This window comes from Plectrocnemia conspersa, unplaced genomic scaffold (assembly GCF_051122295.1).
Source record: "Plectrocnemia conspersa isolate PC_06_02 unplaced genomic scaffold, ASM5112229v1 ptg000012l, whole genome shotgun sequence".
Taxonomy (NCBI): domain Eukaryota; kingdom Metazoa; phylum Arthropoda; class Insecta; order Trichoptera; family Polycentropodidae; genus Plectrocnemia; species Plectrocnemia conspersa.
This window is the reverse complement of record NW_028277176.1, coordinates 30,644,674-30,663,057: the sequence shown is the minus strand read 5'-3', so window position 1 is coordinate 30,663,057 and position 18,384 is coordinate 30,644,674. Positions and strand designations below refer to the sequence as shown.

Here is an 18,384-nt window from a genome sequence, read left to right as displayed (position 1 = left end):
AAACCGCGATGAATCACAAGATTTCAAAAAAAAAATATATATATATATATATATATATATATATATATATATATATATATATATATATATATATATATATTATATATTGTATTATATTAACCATTTATTTATTTTTTGTTTCAGGTAATGATGTCAAAATTACACATAATTTTACTGCCTGTAAGTCTATTTCCAGAGCAGTAAGTGATTCTACTTTTATTTTATATTACCGATTATCATATTTACGCTATTTATTGTCTCCCTCCATCGATGTCAAATACAAAAAGTTAACAATTTCACTGCAAAGATAAGCAAAGCCCTTGGAAATGGCATTCAAACTGTCGTTTCACTTTTCCGTTATTAAAATAGTAATGGTGGACGGAAGGGTTTTTACGGTAGACACGCGGTTAGTTGTATCACGAAGAAAAGAGAAAAGATGAAGGCGCCCAGATAGCGGGTGATGAATTGCCGAGGCGGCCATGGCGGGATAATCACGAAGATAATGCGCACCGCCCTGACGAAACGCGGCGCCCGGGGCCGGGTTTAATACGTCGGCCTGTGTCACGCCCGGATAAGAATTTGTACAATCACCTACAAATGACCGTATTCCACAGATAAACACTTCCTATTCTCTTCTATTGTTGCCTAGTGCATTTGCTATTTTTTACGAACTAAGAGTTGACTAAATGTTAGTCTTTTTTCGTATTAATATTACATTAAAATATTCAAGTCAAACTCAACACGCAACACAAGATCTCCTTCACGCTCATCACTTAATAACTGATTAGACCCATGTAGGCATTCTAATTTCTCTTATTCTTCTCCTATAAAAATGTGAAGACCACTCCACCGTGAGATAACACTTGTTGCAAATATATATATATATATAATTTATTAAGTTTTACCACTTGCCGAACAAGTGTATTCGTTACGCTAAATACGCGACAATCAGATAATCGAATGCATTATCAAAGACTATAAACAATGTATGGGCGAAATAGTATTAAATTTTATTAAATATAAATATTTTTGCAGTATATTTTTCACATATTTTTTTAAATATTTAATAGCGAAAATATATAACAAGTGAATACATATGACGTATATGCCACAATAAACGGTGGTTTTGTGCAGGTCCATAAAGCTAAGGGCAAAGCCCCGGCGTCAGGCCCGAGCTTCATGGAATTATACATACGTATGCCAATTTTTTTTGTCCCATTTCAAATTTTATCTTAGACACAAATGTTATTCCAAAATTTGTTCAAGAAAGTAAACGTCAGACATAAATGTACTATTTTATTTCCTCATTGATTTTTAGTCGCAATTACGATTGGATTCTAATGATACTGTCAACGGCTTTAAACGAGCTTTTCTTAATTTTTGATTGTAACAAGACAGGCGTAAGCCCAATGCGCGTCAGTAGGTAAATTTGTATTAATTGTTTGTAATAAACGACATTTATATAATTAATTGTAAATTTATATGTTTAATATAATTTATAATCAATAGATGTCAATTTCTGGTTTTTAATAAGTGCTCATTTTTATATATTATATAAATAAAAAATCTAATGTAATGCCGTGGCTCGAACCTGCGACCTCTGGGTTACTAGTCTATACCTTACGGACTACGCTATTCCGATGTATATATTGTGCAATGTATCAATTCATAGCTTCTTCCGATTTAAATTCCACTTAATAACTGCTTTTAGATTTTTTTTATTCGTCTTTAATTGAATAAATAAGTTGATCTAACAAATTTGAAACTAGAGTGACAAAATTGTTAATTGGGTGCCTTTTTTATTACTGTGGTTTTACCACCCATTTCGATTACCTTAACATATATTAACGAATTAGTAACCTTTCCCTTTTTAATAATAAGGATTTATCATTCGGTACAATCATTTATTTTATGAATAAATTTATTGTTGGTTTTTTAATTCGAGCTTAGCTTCTCTTATAGAAAAGGTTTATAAAAATAATTTAGAAAAATAATAATTATATGATAGTTCAGATAAGAAAAGTACTATTTTACTTAAAAATAGTCATTTTTATCGGCAGTAATAGCCCTTTACAATTAATTGCCATCGCTGGTTTTAAAAACATTGATTTTTATTGCGCACTACCTGAAATGTATTAGAGATAAGCATTTATAATATGGTACAATACGCCACAGGTATGTGTATTTAAATAACGACGTGCGTTTCTCATACATTTAACTGGCCAGTTAACAATTCACCTCAACCCGGTTAAATATGTGCATTCATAAATGAGCGCGACGAGTTTTACAGCCTCGCGGGAGCAATATTCGGTGCTTCTCTCTATTCCTTATTAATCATTTATTTACATAGTCGGAATGAAGCCATTTGCGTTTTCGTTACGCTTTGACGGAGGCAAAGAATTTAAAGTAATCCCGGAACTGCTAAATAATGCATGGGGTAACGTCCGCGATATAACTACAATTCCGCAAGGACGAATTGGGTCAGCCGCCGGTTAAAGATAAAGAAATCTTTTATTTGCGTCTTTGTTTATTCACCCTTATTCTCTACTTAACTGCTGTTAGTAATTAGAATATTATAATAAAAACATAGTCGAGTTTAAAGTTGCAGTTAATGTTATGTATTATATGATTTTTAAATGCGTTTTCACTTTTACGTTTTAATTAATTATTATCTGCTTTAATTTATGTGAAACATGTCGCATGATAATAAGTATTCATATATGATAAGTCGAATCAAAAATAAGTTTTCAAATCAAACATTTATGAGCTCTATGTTATATGCACTTTGCGTTAGAAGTTTTGGAGTTCTAATTAGTAGTTTCAGGACTATATAGTACATATAAGTTATATGTTTCTTAGAGTTATGCAATATATATTGCTAATTAAATTACGTAACTTTTGGTATAAAAACCCAATCTTGCTGTCATGTTATATATTATAAATTTGTCATAAAATTAAATATTTGCTTTATAAATGTATTTTATAGTAAATGTTTTATGCAATACAATTTTAATTGTATTGCATAAAACGAATTTTATGTCATCAAGTACATACATAATTTAAGAATTTTATGTCATCAAGTACATACATATATATATAAAATACTAACCCATTGCTACAAATGTTCGCAATCAAAGTCAAAAATAGACAGTTTCATATATGTTTAGCATGTCCAATGACTATTAATAAGTCACAAGCTTTTGAAGCTTTCGATTCATACATTCAGTCACGGACTGTTTAACTAGCAAGATATAGATCAAATGGTGCTTTTTAAATTAAATATATTCGAACAAATATGTACGTAACCTTTACCTTACAACAAAACACTGAAATACTAAAAATACAAAAGGCTAATAATAATAAATAATTAACATATCCACCCTAGCTTTGAACTTTGCAGACTAAAAATCATATACAGGGTTTTGGGGGCGTATTCCCCAGGATACGCTGTGCGATATAAATAGGATGCTTGTGAAGTTTTATGTTAATGTATTTTATGTACAACCTGGAAACGGGAAAAATCTGATATGGATAACGCGACGCCCCAGGGCGATAGTAGTGTTTTGTAACGAAATTTACTTTTTGAAAGTTGGTATCGGATGAACTTACAGATCCTTTAAAATAAATATTATATTTTAATTGTATGTATGCGAAATTAAACATAAGTTTTTATGTCGCTGCCTTCAGTATGTGAGCTATGAATATTTCGCTCATTTGGAATGCCACAGGGATCCAATCTGAGTCCTCTGCTCTTTTTTCTCTTTATCAACGACATACATACAGCAGTAAAGAACTCGATATATTTATTATATGCTGCTGAAAATGTTTTTTTTGCACAAATTCAAATCTACTTTCTTTACAAAAAACCTGAGGTCACTGTGGAGGTAGTCAATAGACAATTGACTATCTTTAGCGTCACATGGTGGAATTATCTTATGCTTTAGGCGGATGTGCTTAAGCATAAATACCTTCTTTGTAAGCGTCGAGGATGCTCGGCTTCATTATGCGGTGCTCTTGTCACTTGAATTGTTTATTGGCGATTTGCGTTCACAGCATCTTAAAATATGCTTATATTGTATGGAACCGAAAAGAAGCGAAGTATTATTTATTGTTGGAATGAATTTTAAAATACGGTACTTCTACACAATAAAGCAACTTTTTTTTTAGTGTTGACTTTTAGCTGCTTTAGAGAGCCCAAGATTAAGAGTCGGCAAACTAGTTTTCTGTAGAACCAGATAATATAATATTTTAGGCTTGGCTCACTAGAAACTAAAATTTAAATGAACTTTATAAAAACATAATCTGTTTATCCTTATAGTTTTAACTTAAATTCGTTAAGAAGTCCCTTGATATCTGCAGCAAAGGCTAATTTCCAAAACCATTTATTATTCGATAATAATTTCTGAGAGTCTTTTTGTAAAAAAAACTTCAATCGCTTATTTTGATTTAAAAAATCATAATAAAAGAGCCATCAAATTGTATGGTGGAACAAGTCAGAATATTTGGCTTTCATTTTTGATGAGATACATAACCGTTCAATAACACATGATATATTGAGATGTTTCCCGCAAAGTATTTGATTTCGCGTTAAATCTAATCGGTTTTTAAAACTTTCTTTGAATAAAAATGCATTTTTACGACTGATTATGATAAAATCTAATATATATTGTATTACGTTTTAGATATGGGTCATATTTTTCTATGATTACAAATTATATTTTTGCCACAAACAATTTAATAATTATGTAAAATATTCTTATATTTTTGCTATACTTGCTTTTCTAATGTTCAGTTTTTTGTCTTAAACCATATTCAGATAAGTTAAATCTTGAGTTGAAATTTTTTTCACACCTTTTTATACGTAGTATTATATTTTAGCAATATGTTATAGTTTTTCAAATATGTTTTACAATAAAAAAAATGGTAATTTTTCAACATTTGCTTGAAAAATCATTTTACATATTATATATTATAGTAATTTTACCCTTTGCGTAGTGAGTTACGTATTTTCCATAACTATTTCTATTGTTATTAATTATTATTTTGTATTGCATTTATAGTAACATATAAAAAAATCAGTGATTCTCAACGTTTTATTGCTTTGATTTATTTTATTACATTTTTATATTAGTATATTTTAATAAATTATTTATTTTCGTTAATTTATTTTATATGTTTTTTATGTATTCATCGGCTTTTATAGAATTTTTTTATATAAATTCAGAAGCTCTGATTATTTTTTTATAAAATTAATATAATGTTCGTGTATTTCGTACTCTTTAATTTATTGATAATATTTTTTATAGAAATCATTTACATTCAATTCAATTTAAACAAAAGTAATATAAATTTATGGTTTTTAACTTAATATTTCTTCAGATATGAACATAAATAATATGGGCTACATCAAAACAGTTATAGATTGACCGCCGTACATGTACGGCGATACCGCTCTAAGGGTTAAATTATCGATAAAAGTATTATTTTTATACCTGAATTGTAGAAATAAATATTTAGTTACAAGATAATATGCAGAAATATTTCACGATATAAATATTCCATTTTTTAGCTATAATTGCAATAAATGTATTTGATCCGCCAGTTTCATCTTCATTATCAGCAAGAAAATCATTAATATTTAATTATTAAAGTTGATGTCTCTTAAGCAGAATAATCTCACTTATAATAGAAATTTTTACTCCAAGTTGTATATTATTTGGTTTAGTTTGGTGATAACGATCAATTATAAATTTATTGTGAACTAATTTTGAAACGGCAATAAATTAGTAAAATTATATTAAACCGTTTATCTTATTGGTACACAATTTAAATTACAATACGTCCTTTCACCCACACTTTATCATTATCTTCCCAATCCCCTGGGACGCAACGTAACGAGATTCGCCTATACCCGATCTAACAATAGCTAATCGAGATTCCGCATATGGAAATTAACACTAGCCCCATAATAATTCCACATACTGTGTACATACATGTATATCATATATAACACACGTGCTCACTGCTAAAGTTAAATTAAAGCAGGGGCGCATCTGCCCTACGTACATACACATGTCGTCTTATGGGAAGACGTTGTCAATTCGGTCGCAGAACGTTAAAGGCAGTTACTTTCACGTGGCGATGCGTATACTACGTCCACGGGGTGCAGGGCTAATCAACTGGAGTAGCCGGAGGTTGAATACAATCGCCGTCGTCACCCCATTATTCACCCCGAAGCGAAGGGAGGATTTCTTTCGGCCCCTAATGGGTTCCGGGGGCTAAGTCCGTGATCCCTCTGAAACTTTAATGATCGTCAGCGGGATGCTGTAAGATTTGCGTCAGGATCGATGCAAGGTTTTCCATTCATAAATATGAATGTGGTGAGATTTTGTAATAAAATGTAAGAAAACTCAAAGCATATTTATTTTATTTTCTTATATTTTTTAATACAAATTTACATGATTTGACAGCTTTCTTTAATATTTCATGATAGTAATTATACTATTAATTATTATATTTTGTAAGTAATTATTATATTTTGTCTGACGTCCTAGCCGCGACGGGCAAGAATAAGGGACGTGATCGCGACTTTCTGTGTCAAACTACGACCCGAGAGGTCGCCCTTTTATATTTAATCAATAGTAGCTTCGTATATTTTAACCAATTATTAATATTTGGCACGCCCCTCGTGTGAGAGTTTTATTTTAAAGAAAAAAAAATCTGCTTATATTTGATTTAGGTGTAAGCGAAAAAATCTATGATTAATATATGCTCTTCTGTTCTTGACGATGCCATTTATATGTTTGATTTTAGCAGAAATACATATCCAAAAATAATAATGTATGTTTGAAAAAATATTTATTTGTGCTTTTACAGTTTTATAAACACGTACGATTTGTGCAATACTATAGATCAGAGGTCAGTAAACTACGGCCCATGGGTCAAATCCTACCTGCGAGCTAGGAATAATTTTTACTTTTCCAAATTATTTAAAAATTTTAATTATGCGCTATAACGGAACGGCTGACCATCAATTTGCGGGTTAATATAGTACCGTATGTGGTGCTCCTATTGCTTTTTTTTAGCCCGTGAATTTTATGTCATGTATTTTAAATTTTGTGATTTTAAAGCAGAGTGGAGTGTCAATTTTTCGACACAATATTCACAACTCGCAGAAAAGCTTAAAACGGATTTTTTTATTGCAGAGTTTTTTTCGGAAAAATAAAAAATACAATGGAGCCTTACCTGAAGTCAGTTTATTGAATTATAAAATATAGTTATTTACTAAAGTTTAATACGTAATATATACTATCAAATTTTATTATAATCTGTCATAAATTATTGTTTATATGTATTTTTTAAGTTTTGATTAAAATTGTTCTAAGAGTTCACTTATGAAAAACGCATCGTTAGAAAAGCTAGAAAAGAACTAATAAAATATCATAAATCTCTCAAAGTGATACGTCTGTACTTTTACATATACACACGCTTATATGTATATATTTTTTCAATTAGCCCACATTCGCATAAATTTCGTTTCGTTCGTCGAATGCGAATTAGCAGCGCGCAAAAGCGTACTTTTGGGCATCGTAAAAATTGAATTTCGCAATCTAGTAACAAATTAATTCTCTGGTTGTCACCGTGAATTTTCACCACCCTTACAACATAATTACTACCCTGTTTTGATTTACAGCCGCAAATTAACCGCAACCCTTCGGTGCGATCGATTAGTTCTATGACTACTATCCACCACCTAAAATAATATATCTTTAATGTCTGGGTTATTTATTTATTTTTTATTCATAACTATACATATAAAGAGGCTCTCTTGACCCATTTTCGTGGGTCGTTGTGTGTGTTTTGGTTTTGTTTTTTAGACATTGCACCACTTTTGGTCTCATCTCGGTGCGACAAAGGCGCAGGGATGGGGTACAGTCGACCGAAGTGGTACTTTCTATATGTTGGGAAAATATGTAAATTTTCCAGGTGTCGAAAACATTGTTTTTACTGGGTAATTTTACCTTACTTTTAAATAATAAAATATGGAGAATAATTCAGCTTCATTAGCTCATGCATAAATTATTAATTTGAATTAAATTATACTGTACAAAGTTTCACCTGAAAAAAAGTTACCTCGATTTGTATGTAAATTTTTTTATTGATTCTAACTATTATAGATCAGTTAAGTCTCCTTTTTTAGAATTTGTTTTTTAACAAACAAACTTATAACTATATTTTTAGTTAGTATAATATATATCAAGCAAAATTTAAAGTGCAAATATTTCGTACATATGCTACAAATAATGTAGATTACCAGTAAAAATATATTTGGACTAGAATTTTAGTAAAATCATCATCAGTAAATATGCATATTTTTGCCAAATAAATTAAAATGTTTCAACATAATTATTTCATCTTTTGTAGTGATGATAACACTAATTACAATCATTGTATATGATTGTGATAAGTTTTTTGGCGTGTTTTTGGCATTATTATATCATCATTTTTACTATACTTATTAAAAAGTCATTTTTAAGTACATATTTATGCTTGATTATCACACATATTATATATTTAAATAATTTATAAAAGTATTTTAAATATTAGAATATATAATATGGAAAAAAATAAGTTGCATGGCTCAGTTGCGTGAGCAAGCCGAGCTTTGCACGGTAGGCATCATAAGATTCCTTATCGAGCTCGACGGTTTACCGTTACATTCTAATTAGAATCCACTACTATTTGCCTCTCAGCCATACACCGTGGGGGTGTTACCCTGCGCTTCTAAAGAAATATTCACCATTTTATTTTTATTATATAATAATGCTCTTTTCTTATAATAAAAATAAATATTTTATTGCTTTTGGAAACAAAAATAGTAGGAATACATTTAATAATGACTATAATAATTATATTTATTTAAAATATCGTTAAAATTCCGTACCAAATTTTAAAAAATCAGATACATAAGTAGTAAAATTATGGAATAAAGTTAGTGGTATTGTAGGTTAATCAAATTTATTCATTTAACAATCCAGAACTGACGCCGATCCCCTAGAAATAAAAGTGGGAGTGGTGTCGCATGCAACGAAGAAAGAGATAAAGCATGCTCTTTCGTGTAACGGTACTTCGTCCAGATGACATGGGAATCTTATGAAGCGCACGGTAGGAGCAAATAGCGCGCTGAGCTTTTACTCATGAGTATCGTGAATAAGACAATATTTCATAGTTCAACTAATTTAACTTTTGAAGGATCAATCTTGAATTGTACATTTTAGATTGATCAGTGCTTCACGAGACGCCGTAGTTTTTGCTGAATTTGGTCGATTTCTTGACTTGCAAATATATCGTGAATTATATCATTTGCAGACCACGAAACAAATTTTTGTCATACGTTATGTTTCGTGTCATCATCGTGCAAATCGCTTTTTGCCGCACAATCAATAAAACTGTTTCGCATAAGAAACAATTTTATTTTCATTCAGTTCATGCGACATGTCGAGAATGTCTATGAAGTTGTGAAACGTCCATTTGCTGTTCAAACCCAAACCTAACCTAATAAAAGTTCTAACTAATTACAGTTTTAAAACTTTCATTAGGTCAAGACAAAAATATAAACTTCGTCAATTCATATGTCAGAGAAAAATAAGCGGAAAAATAGTACAGACAGACATCGCATCTCACATATTGCTCCATAGTTTGTCTGCATTTTGAAATTTCACTATGTTTTAAAAATATGATAGCCATCCTTACCGATATTATTATGGTCTTCTAATATAAAATGGCTGATCAAAGTATATTTAAACCGAATTTTGGTCAATAGGAGAGCGCAAAAACAATTATCACTTCTCAGAAGGCAAAAATTCACGTCAAAAGCAATAAAATCGTGTCGGCGCCGTCGCAGTGGGAACGCTCGGTAACGAGCGTTCCCACTGCGACGGCGGCGGCACGATTTTATTGCTTTTGACGTGGATTTTTGACTTCTGAGAAGGGATAATTGTTTTTTGCGCTTTCCTATTGGTCAAAATTTGGTTATATGTTCCTCATCTAATTTGTAATATTATTATAGACGTAGTGTGAACGTCAGATTACTGAGCGTTCCTACTACGACGGCGACAACGTAATTTTATTGCTTTTGCCTTGGAATTTTGACTTCTGAGAAGTGATAATTATGTTTTAGGCACTCTAATTAGGCAAAAGTTTGGTTTATATGTTCCTCATTTAATTTTTAATATTATTATACGTCATATTACTGAGCGTTCCAACTGCGATGATGCGATTTTATTGCTTTTGGCGTAGATTTTTTACTTCTGAGATGAAAAAAATATTTTTTGCGCTCTCCTATTAGTCAAAATTTAGTTTAAATGTTCCTCATTTAATTTTTAAACACGATTTTATTGCTTTTGACGTAGATTTTTGACTTCTGAGAAGGGATAATTGTTTTTACGCTCTTCTATTAGGTAATATTCAAAATTTATATGTGCTCTATTCGATTCTGACTCGTAATATTGCTATAAAAAGTCTTAATGCAATGTTACGATTTTATTGCTTTTAATCTGCACCGAAAATTCACTATATGGCAACACTGAGCAGCTAAAAAAACGCGACTAATTATCAAGTAAATATCATGATTTTTTATAATTTTTAAATAAAATATTTCGCATAAAATATAATTTCAGAAAATATGTTGCAACGGTATCAATTATTATATTTATTTGTAGCAAAAAACTCGTATATATTATTATTTATTCAAGAAATGATATTATGATATTAAAATATATATAAAATGCTATTTTTGTCATGAGGCCCGGAATCATTGTTTTTCCAAGACACGAGTTCGCTTTATGCGGCACCCATTTATCAAGCTGTTTTAAGTAATCCGGAACTGTTATTACTATTGTAGCTTTTGAATTATTGTGCGTGTTTTTGACTTAACTAACGCCTTCAGTTTACCTTAGTATGAAATTCATAAAACCACCATTGCACTGTACATTATATACTGTATCTTATCAGCTTATTCTCCATATTTAATTCAGACTATGATATTTAATAAAAAAATATTTTTTATTGTATTAAAAATAACTAGTTATATATTCGTTGATTAAACTTTTCAGATTGTAACAAAAAGTATTTTTTATTTTGCATACATTTCGCTAAAATACAAAACATGTTTTATATTTTTCACGCAATATTCAGAATAATTGCAATCAGAAAAAAAAAACATTCATCATATGGCAAATTTTGGTGCACTGAAAAGCGATTCGATTGCATAATAATAATGCGAGCCGCATACGGCCCCATCCACGTGCACGTACTACTACATTTGTGCATTTAACAGTCTGCCGCATTATGTAGCTTAGCATAGGGAGACGACACGTGTTATTGTTACACAGCCAGCCGCAGAGTTCGAACCCCTGCAAAAAATATAGTTTTTCTTATTTGGATGCCATCGCCTATCTGCAAGCCTCTTCCATGTTTTTTTTTATACTGGTTACGACGAAATGTTGTTTTATCCCACAATCGCAGGATTAAAAGTCCCTGCAGAAATAAAGACAATTTAAAAATATCCTGTTAAAGGGCTAACGGTTGCCGTAACGTATGTGTATATGTGTGCTTTCCAATTTAACCTGCCGTTGATTAAGGCTCAGACGGTATGGGAAAAGCCACCGCGTTTGAGGCTTTCGAAAAAAAACTAAGCTGTTTTCCTGCGGTTGACGTAACATAGAACTTGCCGTTCGCAAATGTATTACATTTCGTATTTTCCGTGTTTTGCTTTGAACACTTCTGTAGTGTATGTACTATAAATAGTTTTTATGCTTATAAAAAGTGCAAGGTATTAAACATATTTTATATTATTTATTATACTGCAATGTTTTTGTGTATAGTATGTACATAAATGCGATGAACAAATACAAGAGGAAATATTATAAATGCGTGGTTATTAATATTGACAAGTGCATAGCGCGAGATTATGAGCGCGTATGTGTCGAACCATATAGTAGATATCGTTTTCTAATGTGTCTACCTTATTTTAAAAATATATATTAAGACGAATTTACCAATAATTTATAAATAAATCTGTATATGTTTTTTTACGATAAAGATAAGGCAATTATTTTATAATTTTTGCTTTCATACCTTAATTGGTAGACACCAGGAAAATAAAAATAACAATAATTATACATACATACATATGTATATTTAAAAAAAATATATAATAAGTTACTCGTCAGTACTTTTGTTAATAATATAAAAGTATATATTTGCCTTAAATAAATATAATTATGTTACTTAAATCATATTTACAGGCTTCACTTAGGTTATTGTATTTTATAAGTCCACTCCCTCATTTTTTACATACATATAAAATAGCTTACTAATATATATTATTTGTAGCGCTTAATACAAAAAAATAAGAATTTAATATCAAGTCCAAAAGTAAGAGTACTCATAAACTTAGAGTACGCTCGGGATAAGGATGCCGGTTTGTTATTGTGTGCGTGTACATGTATATGAGAGGGAGAAGCGATGTAGCGTGTACTTCGTTGTCTCGCTTTCTCTTTTAAGGACAGTCGCTGATTCGTCAACGCTGGTATTCGTCATTAAAGTGCAGTGTGGCACAGAAGTTCGATCTTCTCTAGTGATTTATTTTAAATAATTTTGTGTTTATATTGCTTTAACCCAGATATGCCCACTGTCCCATGGGTAGGTCACTAAACTCGTGCCACTGTTTTTTATTTATAAATGAAATTTTAAGAGAACAACATTTCTTGGGCATATCTGGGTTAATTGATATCAAGGCTTTAAATATACACTGTAAGTAATTCGTTCTCTTACCCGTGGATTAAAATATTTTTATTATTTTTCCATTAATCCGTATGTTGTTGGTTTTTTTACACTATTCTCTGTAAGTCTTAAAAAAGTTATTATTCTTATCGTTGCGCCAATGATATTTTTTTAATTTATTCAATGGATTCTAATGATTTAATAGAGTCGTCAAGCCATTAAACAATCTGCGAATAATTTCTTTCCCCATTTTATATCTTTTTGATTTTGAAGAATAGCTAAAGACTTCATTATTTTTTTGACTAGTGAAAGATTTTGAATTTTGCAAATATTTAATTAATGACATCAATGTCTGGTTTCTTCGATTATATAATATATTTTTAACTTTCCGTTGAAATTTCCAACTTAGCTCAGATGTATGTATGTTAAATAAACATATATTTTCTTTTAAAATAAAAAAAATAAATATTCTGAGCGAAATTGTTTTGAGCCACGCAGTTCACGCACACAATAACAAACCGGAATCCTTATCCCGAGCGTACTCTACATCAATTTAATTTATATTACGTAACACAATCTTCACTAAAATTTTACTTAAAAAATATATTTTTATATTTAGTAAAAGCAAAAGTAAATCAAATTTTATTGCTTAAAAATTCAAATTAAATAAATAAATCATCATTATAATATATCATTATCCTTGTGGCAAAAAAACTTAGTGACATTAAATCATTACTGGTATCAAAATAATTCAATTCATATCTAATGTTCACATTATTTACATATAACGAATAGATTGTGATTTTCCTGCTATACTGGATTTGTATGAAAATTTATTTATTTATTTTATATAATAAGAGATCTTGCATTTTATTTATATAAATATTAGATCTGAGCATTCCATGCCTTCCAAAATTCTTGGCAATTGCTTGTATGTATACCTCGAACGGGCGTGTCGAATTTTATTAATAATACAATACAAATATGTATTAAATATATTACATAGTTTAAGTGTATGCGTGTAAAATACACATACACTCAAACGAATTAGAAGGCTTGAAGCGACCGTACTTGAACTGTTTGTTTAATAATACGATTATATATTTACTAAGCTATTGCTAACCTAAAACAAATATTAGACGATCTCAATTGTCCCCGAGTGACACTGCTAGTTACACAATTCAAATCTATTTATCCATCTGATGACAGCACAATATACATGGATATTGGTAGTGAGATAGAGTTTGGAATGAAACCAAACAAGCGGCAACTGTACCGAGGAAAACATGTCTAGCAGACGACCACAGAAATCCCCACCCGCATCTGTATACCTCCCGAGGCTTGTTTGCGAAAGGTTTGAAAATGCAATTTGCCTTTTGGCAGATCGGCATAACCCGATGGCGGCTCGGGACGATTAAATTTGTCGCCGAAATGCACGATGGCAATAATATACAGAAAAAAAACTTACGTATGTATATGTTTCTTGTTGTGCGGCGGCGTATGGGAAAAGTTTTTCTGCAGCGTAATCCCTTCGCCGGGTATATTGCTTGCATGTGTAGTATAAAAGTTTCTCATCGCGGGGTTATTACGTATGGAGAAAGAGAATTCATAAAGTGATATTAACTTTAGCCTTATTGCAGGTCGTGAAGTGGCGTGCCACTTCAAACTTGCCGTACGCGTGCAAGAAAGATTTGAAATTGAAAATAATTCATGAAAATGTATATTGAAGCAGAGATTTACGATATTTTAAAAACTAATGTGTCAAGCACGTTTTAGACGTCTCACTGTTTTTAGTGAGACGTCTCTTTAGTTTTCATAAATGACACAATATTAAATTTTCATTAGACTATATGTGTAAAAATATACCTGAATGAAGATTAAAATGTATAAAACGTAAAAAGAATTTCATGTATGCAATACCTGCATTTGTTTTCACTTCGCCAGCCATCCCTATCATATCATTTCAGTTATGCTTGCATTACACTCTCTGGAAGTTGGCCAAGGTTAGCCAAGGACGGTTCGGAGTTTCGAACCTTTTTTTTCGAACTTCGGTCAAGTTTAGTTCTGCCCGCTTTAAAATCTCGGAAGTTGTCCGAACAGGAGGTAAAGTGGGGGTAATTCAGTCGACTTGGCCAGCTTCGAGCGCTTCCGAACATTGTCGGCATTATTTCCGAGTCAAAGGGGCCGAAGTTGGAGCTGCTCTTTCGAGCGCGAGCGGTGAGATACTTCCCCTTTCGCTCTCTCGCGTGTTAAGTGACGAGAGTGAGAAAGTTAATGATATGGTTTTTCGCAAACTGAAATAAAACGAGTAACTTTATTAATATGACAGTTTAAAAATTGCGATTATTTGGCACATTTTTCGATCGCGTGCAAATATACCGGCTGTACGTGACAGAAGCCGCCGTGCAGACGTCATTTACGCTCGCCGTCCGGACGGCATATGAAATTTGCGACAGTGTGGTCGCTTACTCGAAGTCGCATATCATATATGTAAAAAAAAATGCGCCATAATATCGGTAGGTGGGACTTTTTGCGTAGATATGGCGGGCGATATTTCGACCTTCTGGGACTAAAAATGATAATCATCTTTCAAATTGCTCAGTCTTTTTAAAGTCATCTTGATCGATGTTTGGCGTAGCTCTGCTTCGGCGTAACTTTCGTGTTCTCAAATTTGGAAGCGAAATCATAGAAGTTTTGATTTGTGGAAGTTCCGGATTTAAACTCATATATTTATTTTGATATAGGATAGGGGCTTTGGTTTTTTTCTACCCCTGACTCATAGTCTAGAGTTTACAGTTAAATATTCCATTATTCTAATTATTATCGAATATTCGTTTATACTACGTCGAATGAAATTTGAGCAACACATGTGGTCATATTTTCTCTCAATATACCCATGTGACTAGTGCCGCTCTAAAATCCATGGTCATTTATGAGCCTTTATTTTGTTTCGAAAAAATTGTCTTTTTAACTATATTTATATTTATATATATGTATTGCTAATAGTTGACCGAAAAACAGTCGAAAACATAAAGCGGCATTCTTCATATTTGCCGAAAGTCACTCCTATATCTGCTGTAAATTTGGTTTTGACTATAAATGTGTATATAATAAATTAATCATTTTTATTTTGACACTCTCACTGATTATTCGCACGTCATTGTGTTGTGCTTTTTCTATAAAATTATATGAGTAATTAATGATTAATACATAAAATTTGATGCAATATTATTTTAAATATGTAATATATAATACATAAATAAGTTTGTTTTAATTTACGTTATATATTAACCTGATAACAATAATATTACTTGTATATTTTATAAATGTTAAGTAAAGTAGGTTAATACAATCAGATTTAATTTACGTCTTGGCTCTTAATATACTACTTTAAAAAAACATTACAAAATACATATTTATTTCATTAGAAAATTGATTTAATTACTTACGCCTGATAAGACGAAATATATAATATGCGATAACATAAATTCCAAATTTAACAATCTGAGTAGTGAAAAATAATGCCTATTTGTTTGGATTTTAATCATCGTAATTTTTTGTATAAAGAATTTTGATTATACAGTTTAAATAGACGCTGGAATACCTAGTTTATTTGATAAGCATATATATGAAATATTACATATGAGTGTCGAATTGAATTATTGCCGGCTGTGATCTGTCGCTATGTGTTCTTGTGATGTGTCTTATTGACTGATCGCTCACCCTATTCTCCAGACCTTGCTCTTTCTAGATATGAAAATGGGGCTATCTGAATATTTAATTTACTAAATCTAAGCCCCCAATATGTTATACTAATATAATTAAATAATGCCAGAAAGGTGGTAGAAGGTTTTTTTAAAAATAAATTATATATTGAACCATTTAAATCAAAATAAAAAATATAATTAAAAGTGATTTATTGATTCATTAAAAAGCGATTATCTAATACATCTTTCATACATAATATTAACATAATTTAACAGTCCAATGTTAAACTCATTTAACAATATATGGATTGTCATACTCTTTCAATTTAAAATTTTATTGAAATGGCTATAAATAATAATTAAAAAATGTTTTTGGCAACTATACTTTATTTGCCCTTTTTATCTAATTTACCATATTGCTAAATAATAATTTCGCATTTCTTATTGCTTCATTCTGTTTTTTTACTTTGTCATATCTTCTTTCTATAGACCTGCAGCTATTATAATACTGCTCGACTTTCAACTAACAAAGGTTTCCTTTGAATTTCCTCGAAGTTTACGCTTTTCTGTCGCGTCTCCTGATTCAAACGACAATGTACCTATCTAGCTATATAATAGTATACTTATACGCTTAATATATTTATTTTATATTAATAAAAAATCAATAGATGTGTGATTTATATAGTGATTGAATACTATCTATTACATCTAGCTAATCATTAGCTAATAGTAAATTTGTAATAGAAAACTAATGCTATGTATCTCATCCGATAAATCCTACTCTAACTGATTGTACATATACTAGATGAGGAGCTTAATTTTGTTTTATTTATAGAGAACAAAGATTGAGAAGAATAGATAGAGACGAAGACATAAATTGGATCTTCATATAATTAAATTGCTTTGAAAAGGATTCACTACGTCTTGATATAATTCTATAGAGAAAAATCAAGTTATTGTACTAAAATGCAATATTATATTGTAGCGAAATGCATTTTTTAATAAAAAAAAAAATATACTAGCGTAGCACAATACTCTTGCTATTGTATATAAATGTATACATATTTCTTATATACATTTCGATCGAGCGAGAAAAATACTTTTTCGGGCAGCTTATTAAGTTACGCCAACATATTTCTCGTATCTAAAGACCCGATCCCATTCATATCGGCAGTTCTCCGTCCACTTTTCCACATACGATTACCGTTTTTTCTTCTTCTTCTTTTGCCCCATTCTATCTATTCGAACGCACTTTTTTCCGCTGCGAAAGTTTCCTCTTTTATTTCTGTTTCTATTATAATATAGGGGGCGGGCGATTCTTGATTTATCTCTTTGTTGTATTCTTTTAAAGTTTTCTCGTTAATCGTGTTCCCGGGCTTAACCCTTGACAGTCGCCCTTTTATCTTATGGTGTTTTTTCCGAACGGTTTTCCAATTCAAATCGAGTTTCGCGCAACTTGGGCGGCCCGTTTGCGGGTTATGCCGCATGATCGATTTCCGCAACTCCTTTTGATTTTCCCCTCGTTTCTTTCGCAAAGTGTTTTAAATTCTATTACGCCTTCGCAGCGATCCCCGAAATAGATTATGAAATTGTTTTTTATTTCATTATTTTATTATAAGACGTAAAACGGGTGGATATGCCTCTGATAAGGGTATACCTGTGCGAAATGAGCATTTTTTGTCTACATTGATATCAATATCTTTCCACTGGTAAAATGCCTATGTCAATTCTTAATGACCACGAGTTCATAATTCGTTCAGTGATTCTTCTATGCCAATAAAAAAAACTGCAGCTAACTTTTTTATATTATTAAAGTGTTGTAGAGTGTCACAAAAATTAATTAAAAAATAAATAAATAAATAAATGAATTACAGCAAACGGAAATTTTAGC

The 18,384-nt window shown here is 30.9% G+C and overlaps 1 protein-coding gene across 10 annotated transcripts in view; it reads left to right on the top strand.

Moving 5' to 3' along the window:
- The window catches only part of LOC148228951 (uncharacterized protein CG43867), a 379,323-nt gene that overhangs the window by 310,800 nt on the left and 50,139 nt on the right, over window positions 1-18,384 (top strand). The window lies entirely within an intron of this gene.